The 9,763-nt window shown below is 33.2% G+C and overlaps 1 pseudogene; it reads left to right on the forward strand.

The window, feature by feature from the left end:
- The first annotated feature begins 233 nt into the window (after positions 1–233).
- Positions 234–8,876, forward strand: LOC143663410 (WW domain-binding protein 2 pseudogene; annotated as a pseudogene).
- Positions 8,877–9,763: the final 887 nt, after the last annotated feature.

Here is a 9,763-nt window from a genome sequence, read left to right on the forward strand (position 1 = left end):
TTGTTTTAGTAAAATAATGCATATTAGTAAACCAGTATAGGAAAGAATATAATTATAGCCAACACCTAGATTATCTTTTTATCTGCTTCTTGCATGGCTAGTTACTAACTATGAACAAGTTAGGAGGAAAATAGAATTGAAAGAACACTAGCCCTACCCTGAGGAGCAGAACAGGGTCTAAGAGTACTCATGCAGCAGCAGATCCTGACCTTGTTTCATTACTTATTGGCTGCATGACCATAAGTAAGTCATTTAAGATCTCTCAGTTTGAGTTTTGCCATGTGCAAAATATTGATAACACTTCTCATCTGTTCACCCAGATTGTTTTGGGTAAGAGAGACATGTCCTATGCAAACACTCTGACAACTATTAATTAGTAGCAAATACAAAGTATTATTACTATTACTATTTTAAATATAAACATTTTACCTGTCATTCTACATTAAAAGGCTTCTTGCAGTCTCAAATTCTCAAATATGTCAATGACATGTATGAATCTGACTAAAGTCAAAAAAGACCCATTTCCATTTATCATAGTTACCACAGAGGAAAGGTGAAAAGGAATTTCAAACTAAGACTTCTAGTGGTGAGATGGATTAACATAGTATCTAAAATAGCATTAGGCAAGTTCTGTATTATGCAGAAATATTTAGTAGTGAATAGTTTATGTTGAAATTCTCACTGGAACCATAATTTAAACTAACATTTGGTACTTAGGGGAAAAACAAACAAACAAAAAACCCTCAAAGCATATACTGTAAGTGTCCTTTCCTTACAACAGAATTGAAAAGTACCGATGTATGACAGTTTTAGTGTAATAATTACATGCACCAGACCTTTTAAAGTATTCACAAAGCAGCATATGGCATAGCTATTCAGCTCCAGTAAAAATGTGGATTTTTAAGAATAAAAATTAGTTTGAATAACAGCAGGCAACAGTAATCACAATCCCCTCTATACTCATAAAATGGTGAAACCATCTGCATTGTGTGCAAGCTGATGACCTTGGATTAATTTTAGCAATGTCATTACCCAATTAGTTGAAGAAGAAAAAGTACTTGGGAATTAGAACTACAGGTCCATTAAAATTGTTCAGTGCTTTTATTCTTAAATATTTATTAAATCACATCTGTTTAATATCATCACATCATTATTTTTTCCCCTAAAAGAGTCTCCGTTTGATAGGTAAAACATTGAGTCAGCCCTGATAATATAATTATGCTACTTGAGCATACTTCGAGTATGTCAGTATGGAAAAAAGTTTACATGATGATAACCGCCTTTCTAATCATATGACAATTATAGACAGTAATGTCTCCAAAACACCTTATTAGAACAATCTCCTCAGAACAAACTATTTTTTAACCAAAGTAAAGTATTAATATGCCTGCAAGTAATGTAGTAATTTTATGTTTTCCTGTTGTACTTCTTATTTTATAGAGACCTTGCTCTATCTCTGAGAGCCAAGATAAAGACATTTAACCAATAATTCCTGGAGAGTATGTACAATTATATTCTTCGTTTGTTGGGTCCATTTTAGGGAAAACTTAAGTTTTTGTATTGTCTTTAGGGGTGGCGGTGCATGGTCCTGGGATTGAATCCAAGCTTCCCGCATGGAAGGCAGGCATTCTACCACTGATGTACTGGTCTTCAGACAAAAACTCTCTATGTGGCTACTTATTCTCAACACTGAATTTAAAGCTTTTGATATGCATGTGATTTGAACATAAATCATACATGTGGAGAAAAATAATTGACATTATTATGGACCCAATGTAGATGAATGAGTTCATATAAAGACAACAAACAAATGTTAAACAGTGTTAATCATACCCTGATTAGCCTGATTAGGAAAACAATCCTAAAATTCAACTCAACTGCAGTAAAAATATTGCAATTTAAAATCATATGAAAAAAATTCACAAGACAATGGTCATTAAACTGAATATATGATTTTTATATTAACATTCATCTTCATGTTGTGCAGAGATAAATGATTTGTTTGTTGTTTTTTCATATTTTTAAATTGCAGAACTTGCAGGCTTACAGTAAAATAATATAAAAAATACAATGTTCCCAAGTACCCTCTTATTGTAAACACTTTGTATGAGTGTGGCACCATTGTTACAATTGATAGAAGAATATTAAAATATTACTATAAAACTATACTCCATAGTTTATATTATGGTGTATTTTTCCCATATGCAACCCTATTTTAACTCCTTGCATTAGTGTGGTACATTTGTTATAATTCATGAAAGAACATTCTATGATTGTACTATAAACTGTTGTCTATCATTTACAATAGGGTCATGATGTTGCACAGTGCCTTGTTTTATCTTTTAATTTTTATTCTAGTAACATATATATGACCTAAAATTTCCCCTTTTAACAACTTTCATATATATAATTCAGGGCTCTTAATTGCACTTACAATGTTGTGCTACCATCACCATCATCCATTTCCAAAGGTTTACAATCAACCCTTAAAGAAATTCTGTACAAATTAATCATTAGCTCCCCATTCCCTACTCCACCACAGACCCTGGAAACCTTGTTCTAGTTTCTTACTCTCTGGGTTTGCTAATTCTGATTATTTCCAATCAGTGAGATCATACAATATTTGTCCTTTGGTGTCTGGCTTATTTCACTCAACACAATATATTCAAGGTTCACTGATGTTGCTACGTGAACAAGAACTTCATTTTCTTTTTCATGTTGAATGACATTCCTTTATATATATATATATAATTTTGATATATATATGTATAAATATAGAAAAAATATTGTTTTTCCATTCATCAGTTGATGGACAGTTGGATTGTGTCCATCTTTTTCCAATTGAGAATAATGCCAGTTAAAACATAACTGGGCAAATATCTGTTCAATTCCTTGCTATCAGTTCTTTTGTGTATATACTTAGTAGAAGGATTTCTGGGTCATACAGTAATTCTTTACTTAGTTTTCTGAGAAACTGCTAAATGATCTTCCACAGTTGCTGCACAAGTTTATATTCCCACTAGCACTGCATGAGTGTTCCTGTCTCTCTATATCTTCTCAAACACTTATAATTTTGTCTCTTTTTTTTAATAATAGCTATTCTAGAGGCTGTTCTACTATTGCTAGAAGAGACAAAAGATTGGAGTTCATTTGTTAATGCTTGTATTTGTACTCTATGAGTATTTTTAGTTGAAAAGCAAGAGTATCTTTCAAAACACATTTCTACAAAAATATTTATTAAATGACTACATCATTGCAGTCACTGTTCTATGCATCTACAAATTAGACATACAGCTTAGAAAAGTCTCAAGGATATGGCATTCTTTAAGTGGGAAACATACAAAAGAGTAAATGTGTGTGTATGTGTGTTTGTGTGTAATTCCAGATGTCAAGTACCATGTAGCCAAAGAAAACAGTTTAAGGGGATTACAAAGTGATTAAATGTGAATATAATTGATATTTTTACAGAGGGGCAGGGAAAGTTTCTCTTACGATACCAGGAGTGATTCCTGAAGGAAATGAATGAATTAATCTTTTATATTTCTAGAGTAATATCTTCCTGGCAGAAGTAACCATGTATAGGCCTTGAATTTTGGTCTAAACTTTGGTTTAAAAGATCACTTTGGCAACTCTGGAGGTATAAGTTTTAGAGAAACCAGTAAAAGGAGACAGTCTGTATAACCAGCAAGAAAGTGGTGAGTTAGCAAAATTCTGGCTATTTTTTAAAAAGTAAAAGAATTTCCTGCTGGTTGGCAAAAAGACTATGAAAGGAACAGTGGAGTCAAGGATGAATCTAAAGGTTTTGGTCTGAGCAACTGAAAAAATGGAGCCACCATTTACTGAGATGGGGACAAAAACAGATCGAACATTTTGGGTGAGTAAAATAAGACTTAGACATTGAAATGCCATGTATGATATGGCCTATTAGGATTTACATCTTCATTACAACTCTTGAAATCAGGGAACTTTACTGGATTGAATACATAAACTTCAGAATCATCCATAGCTAGGTGGAATTAAAATCATGAGCCTGGCTTTGTAACAGCAGAGAAATATGAGCTCTGAGCTACACTTGAGTTAGAGATCTAAATTAAGAAAGAAGCAAATGAGAAGAACCAAGAAAGGCTGATATACCAGTAGACAAACAGATAAAATATTTCAAGAAAGAGGAACAATTTATGAAATGATGTTGATAGCTCTGGTTAAAAGAACAGAGAATTGATCATCAGATTTAACACAATAGAGGGTTACTGGTGACCTTGATAACAATAGTGCTGGGAATGTGTTGGTGGGAAATGTTGACTGAAGAGACTTCAAGAAAGATTTAGAGTAAGTAGTGGAAACAATAAATACTGACAACACTTTTGAAGATTTTATTGTGGGGTGGACAGAAAAATAGGGCAGTAGTTGCATAAGAACATGAGATCAAGGGAGAGTTTATTGGTTGTTTTTAAGATGGGAAATGTTAAAGCATATCTTTTTCTTTAGGTTATGATTCATTAGAAGGATAACAATAAAGTAGAAAGCTTAAAGTTGCAGGAATAAGTGCCCGTAAGCTTGCTCTTGGGATCTAAGACACACTTTTCAAGGATTGCCAAACGTATCTGCAGTGAGGACGCAGAATGTGGTCAGTTAGGTAGTTTACTGTCTGATTTGGTGCAGGGGGTGCTGGATGATTTAGGTTCTTCTTTAGTTGCTGCTGTTTTGGTTTTCTGTTTCAGTGAAATTAAAAGTATTATCTGAGAGTGAATGAATGAATTAATACATGATTGAATGAACAACTACTAAGTCAGGTGTAGGTATTAAAATGATATAATAGATTCAGAAAATACAAATCAAAATAATACAGCATGAGCAATATAAAATGCTGATAAATGATAAGCAAGAGTATTATTAACTAAATTAAAATTGGGTAAAGTTTCTATAAACATAATAGGTTTCCTTTGTGTAGAATACAAACCGAGGGAAACTTCAAGCGACTAATTTATTAGTCTTTGTTAGACAATGATAATCACAATGTTCACAATCTTGACTGACCCTGACATATTGCAAGACTCTCAAGAGCTCTCTGAATCAATAAAAATAGTCTGTACAATTTAACAGTTGAGTATTTTATTATATATATATTTCATTTGTTAAATCCAGGTCTATCAATTCTTTGCTGATTGAGGCTACAAAAAGGTCCTGCTGGGAGAGTTAGTATGGAAAAATAAGACTTGAAAGGTTAATCTTGAGTTATCTTCTAGAAGTGTCAGACAAGGCAAGGACTTCAATTTTAAACTTCCAAATCATTGAATTTACATTATCATCTGAAATCACACTTAGAAAAATATTATCCTTTGTGAAAAAGGTATCTTCATTAAGTAATAAAAAAAAATAGAAATACAGAGAAGGAAGAAAAAACACCCCGAGGCACCACAAAAAGACAATTTGATTAATATATTGGTATAATATTAATTATAGAATGTGTCCTCTGTTTATGGCTTATCTTGCTTCCATGATTAATTTCTGTTCAATTAAGACAGTGTTTGGTAGGACTTGTTTGTAAATCTTAGAACACTCCCTATACTCATCATCAATGAATGGCTTCAATTTTCTATTTTCGCTTTTTCACGCCTGACAAAATGATGGCTTTGCTGAAAACTCAGATTTTTGAGCTTATAGCAGCTGGGCAACTTAAATCTCAATAATCATTAATAAAGAAAACAAGCGCACAAAAATATAACAAAAAATAATGGAATATGATTTATAAGAGACGTTATAATGATTGTAGTTTATAGCATTTTTGAATTTGGGTACAGTATAGTGGAATAAACACCCATGGAGAAAAACTGTTTGATTATGAGACTTAATAATTCTGTGGCCTTGAATGAATCATTTCATCTCTCTTAAAATAAGTTTCTTCAAATGAAAAAAATAATGATATGTACTTTATAATGTACATTCAAGTAGATAATGTATGTAACCATATCTGATATACTGTGGTTCTTTGATTTTTTTATTGTGGTAAAATTGACATACAGAGAAGTGGATAAACCTTAAGTGCATAATTCAGTAAGTTTTGATAAATTTATATATCCAGTAACTATGACCCAATTAAGATATAGAATATTCCCCAAGCTCCAGAAAATTCCCCCATGCACTCTCCCAGTAGGGACTATTTAATCCCCACTCCCATATACAATTTTGTTTTAATTTCTACCACAATAAATTATTTTTGCTTGCTCTATGCCCCATTATTTATCGTATTTTTTATTTTTCATTATTGATTAAAAAAATTCCTTATACAATGTGCATATAAGTTCTTTATCAGATACATGTACAATAAATGTTCTTTCCCAGTCTTTGATATACCTTTCTATATTATTAATAGTTTCCTTCCCTTCCTTCCTTCTTTCCCTTCCTCCCTTCCTCCCTCCCACCTCCCTTCCTCCTTTCTTCTTCTTTTTTTTTTTCTTTTTAAGGGAAAGAAGTTTGAATTTTGTTCAATTCCAATATAGCAACAGTTTAAAATTTTATAGTTTGTTCTTTTGGGTCCTGTCTGAGAAATCTTTACCCATCTCATCATTACAAAAAACTTCTTTTGTTTACTTGCAGAAGCTTTATGGCTTTATACTAATATCTATAATCTATCTCAAATTAATTTTCATATATTTCATGAGCAGTGGATTGGGAAACATTCTTTTACATATGTTTATCCAGTTATTCCAGAACAATTTGTTGAAAAGACTATACTGTCCCAATTGAATTGAATTGTCTTGGTGACTTGTTGAAAAGTAATTAGATATATATGTGTGAGTTTATATCTGGATGCTATCCCATTCCATTGATTTATCTGTCTGTAATCACATTTTTCATACTGTCTTAATACTGTAGCTTTGTAGTAAGTTTTAAAATGAGGTCATGAGGGTCCTTCAACACTGTTTCTTTTATTCAAGAGTTTTTTGGCTATTTTAGATCCTTTGTATCTTGGTATATTTTTATGGCCCAACTTGTAATTTTCTATAAAATATCCTCTTGGGGCTGCATTGAATGTACAGAATAGTATGAAGATAAGCTACTTTATAACATATTAAGGTTTCTAATCCATGCCCGTGGTAGAGTCATCCACGTATTACTCTCAGTAATGTTCTTTAGTTAGTCTTTAGGTTCATAGAATATTCTTGCAAGTTTTAGTCAAATTTATTCTTAAGTATGCCTGTGATAACATTTTAATGCAATATGTGAAATCTTAAATTTATAATTATCTGCTTACCGTGTATAATCTCTCGATTATTATTTGTGTATTAGTGCTTTATCCTGCAACCTTGCTAAATTTAATTACCATTTCCCTCCTGGTTTTCATAGAGTCCATAAGATTTTCTAGATAATGAAATACATTGTGAGTGAATATAGACAATTTCATTCTTTCCAATGTGTAGAACTTTTACTTTCTTTTTTTTCAAGGACTAGGACTTCCAGAAAAATTTGAATAAAAGAAGTACGAATAGTCATTCTCACATTTTACCCAATGTCAGAGGGAAAGGGTTCAGTATTTCACTAAAGCTAACTGCATATTTTTTTGTTAATGACCTTTATTAGATCGAAATTCCCTTCTATAATTAGTTTGTGGGAATTTTCCTTATATTGGGTATTAAATTTTGTAAAAAAAAGCTTTTTCTGCTCAAATTAGAAAATCACATTTTTTCTTGATTCTCTTAATGTGATGAATTCTATTCACTGTTTTGTTGAATGCTAAACAATCTTCTGTTGTCATGAATCTCTACTATATAATGATGGATTTGATATTCCAATCTTTTGTTAAGGATTTTTGTGGCTATATTCCTGAGGGATAGTGGTTTGTGATTATATTTTCTTGTAATGTTTTTAGTAGCCTCTACTATCATGGTTATGCTGAACTCATAAAAGAAACAGATTTTAAAGAATTTTCAACCCCTGTTTTCTCGAAGAATATAGTGTTATTTTTTCTTCATAAATATTGGATTGAATTCACCGCAAAAATCATTCTGGCCTGAAATTTTCTCTAGGGGAAATTTTTTACATGAAAATTAAATGTATTAATAGATATGATCCTATGTACAATTCCTAATTATTCTCATATTTGTTCTATTGCCTTGTAAATTTTATTAGTACAAAGCACATTGCATTGTGAGTCTTGGAATCCCCTTCTGAGAGACCACGGTGCTCTACAAGAATCACTCAGAGCGACGGTAATTGGCAACAATATGGTGAGCATCCTAATGCTCTATGACCATGAGGAACCTGCATTCAATGACATGAAAAACATGCCCAAGGCCTCCAAAGGGAGCAAGAAAGGCACCGTCTACCTTACCCCTTACGGTTTCATCTTCCTTTCCAAGGGGAGCGACACTATGCAGTCCTTCAAGATGCCCTTCTACCTGATGAAGGACTGTGAAATCAAGCAGCCTGGGTTTGGTGGAAATTCAAGGAAGCAGTTCAGGCCAAAGCAGGAGGTGACTGGGAAAACTTTTTGTTCTACAAGCTGACATACAGTAGGGAGCACCATTGAGTTTGGACAGCGAAGGCTGCGGGTGGCATCTCAAGCCTCCCGTGGTGAAGCCCCCAAAGAAGCCTATGGGTACTCTTACCTGTACCGCGGGGCTTATGTCTTTCCCCCTCCAGTTGCCAATAGAATACCCCTGCCCTCCCGGTTACACCCATCCACCGCCCCCACCTGCATTTTATCCCGGCCCCTCCCATGATTTACAAGGCCATGGGATACAATGCCGCCCCCACTCCCGCCTTATTCAGGGCCCATGGAACTTCTGGTCAGCGGTCCTGATGTCCCTTCTGCCCTTGTAGTAGAAGCAAAAGCTGCGGAAGCAGCTCCCAGAACCTGTAACAAACGTGGCTAACCCTCACAAGGAGTACTTGTTCGCGTCTACATGTGAAGTAGTAAAAATCAAATGACTGGGAAAAAAAAAAACTATTAGTACAACTGTATTGATAATATTTTATTATTTTATTTTAATGCCCATAGAGGCTGTAGAATAGCCTCTCCTCCATTCCCAACAGAGGTCGCATCAATAACCCTTCCTTCATTCCCAATACTGGATATTTATTTTCTCTCTTTTACTTTTAGGAGTTTATCAACTTTAATATCAAGAGGCCTAAATCTTGGCTTCTTAATGTATTACCTTATATGTCTGATTTGTGTTTTTTATTTCCACTATCATCTTCATTATGTCTTGCCTTCTTTTTACTTTGTAACTTGCAATTTTCTTTGTTTTGTTTTTAGGTTGTCAAATTAGAAACTTAGACTGAGGTTTTTTAACACTTATGCTCAAATGTAAACAATCAAAGCTATAATTATACCTATCATCATGCTCTATTCCATACATTTTGATAGCTGTTTTAAAAATATAATTCAGTTTAAAATATTTTCCAACCTCTCTTGAAATTTCTTTGACCCATGCATTTTTTACAAGTGTATTGTTAAATTTTCAGATATTTGGAAAATTTTTATATTTCTTTTTATTATTGATTTCAGATTTAATCCCATTGTGGTCACAGAGCACACTTGTTAAAATGCAAGCATTGAAATTTTGTACAATATTTTGTGATTCAGCCTATTGTATGTCTTGATGAGCATTTCACATGCAAGTGGAATAAATGTGTATCCTACCGTTATTGGGTGGTGTAAGGTATAAAATAAATTATATTTGGTGCCTCATTATCCTGCTTAGCTTAGTCATAAGTTTCCCTTTTGAATGGCCACCTCAGTTAGCTCTGCCTTGGATAT

The sequence above is a fragment of the Tamandua tetradactyla genome, chromosome 19 (assembly GCF_023851605.1).
Source record: "Tamandua tetradactyla isolate mTamTet1 chromosome 19, mTamTet1.pri, whole genome shotgun sequence".
NCBI lineage: Eukaryota > Metazoa > Chordata > Mammalia > Pilosa > Myrmecophagidae > Tamandua > Tamandua tetradactyla.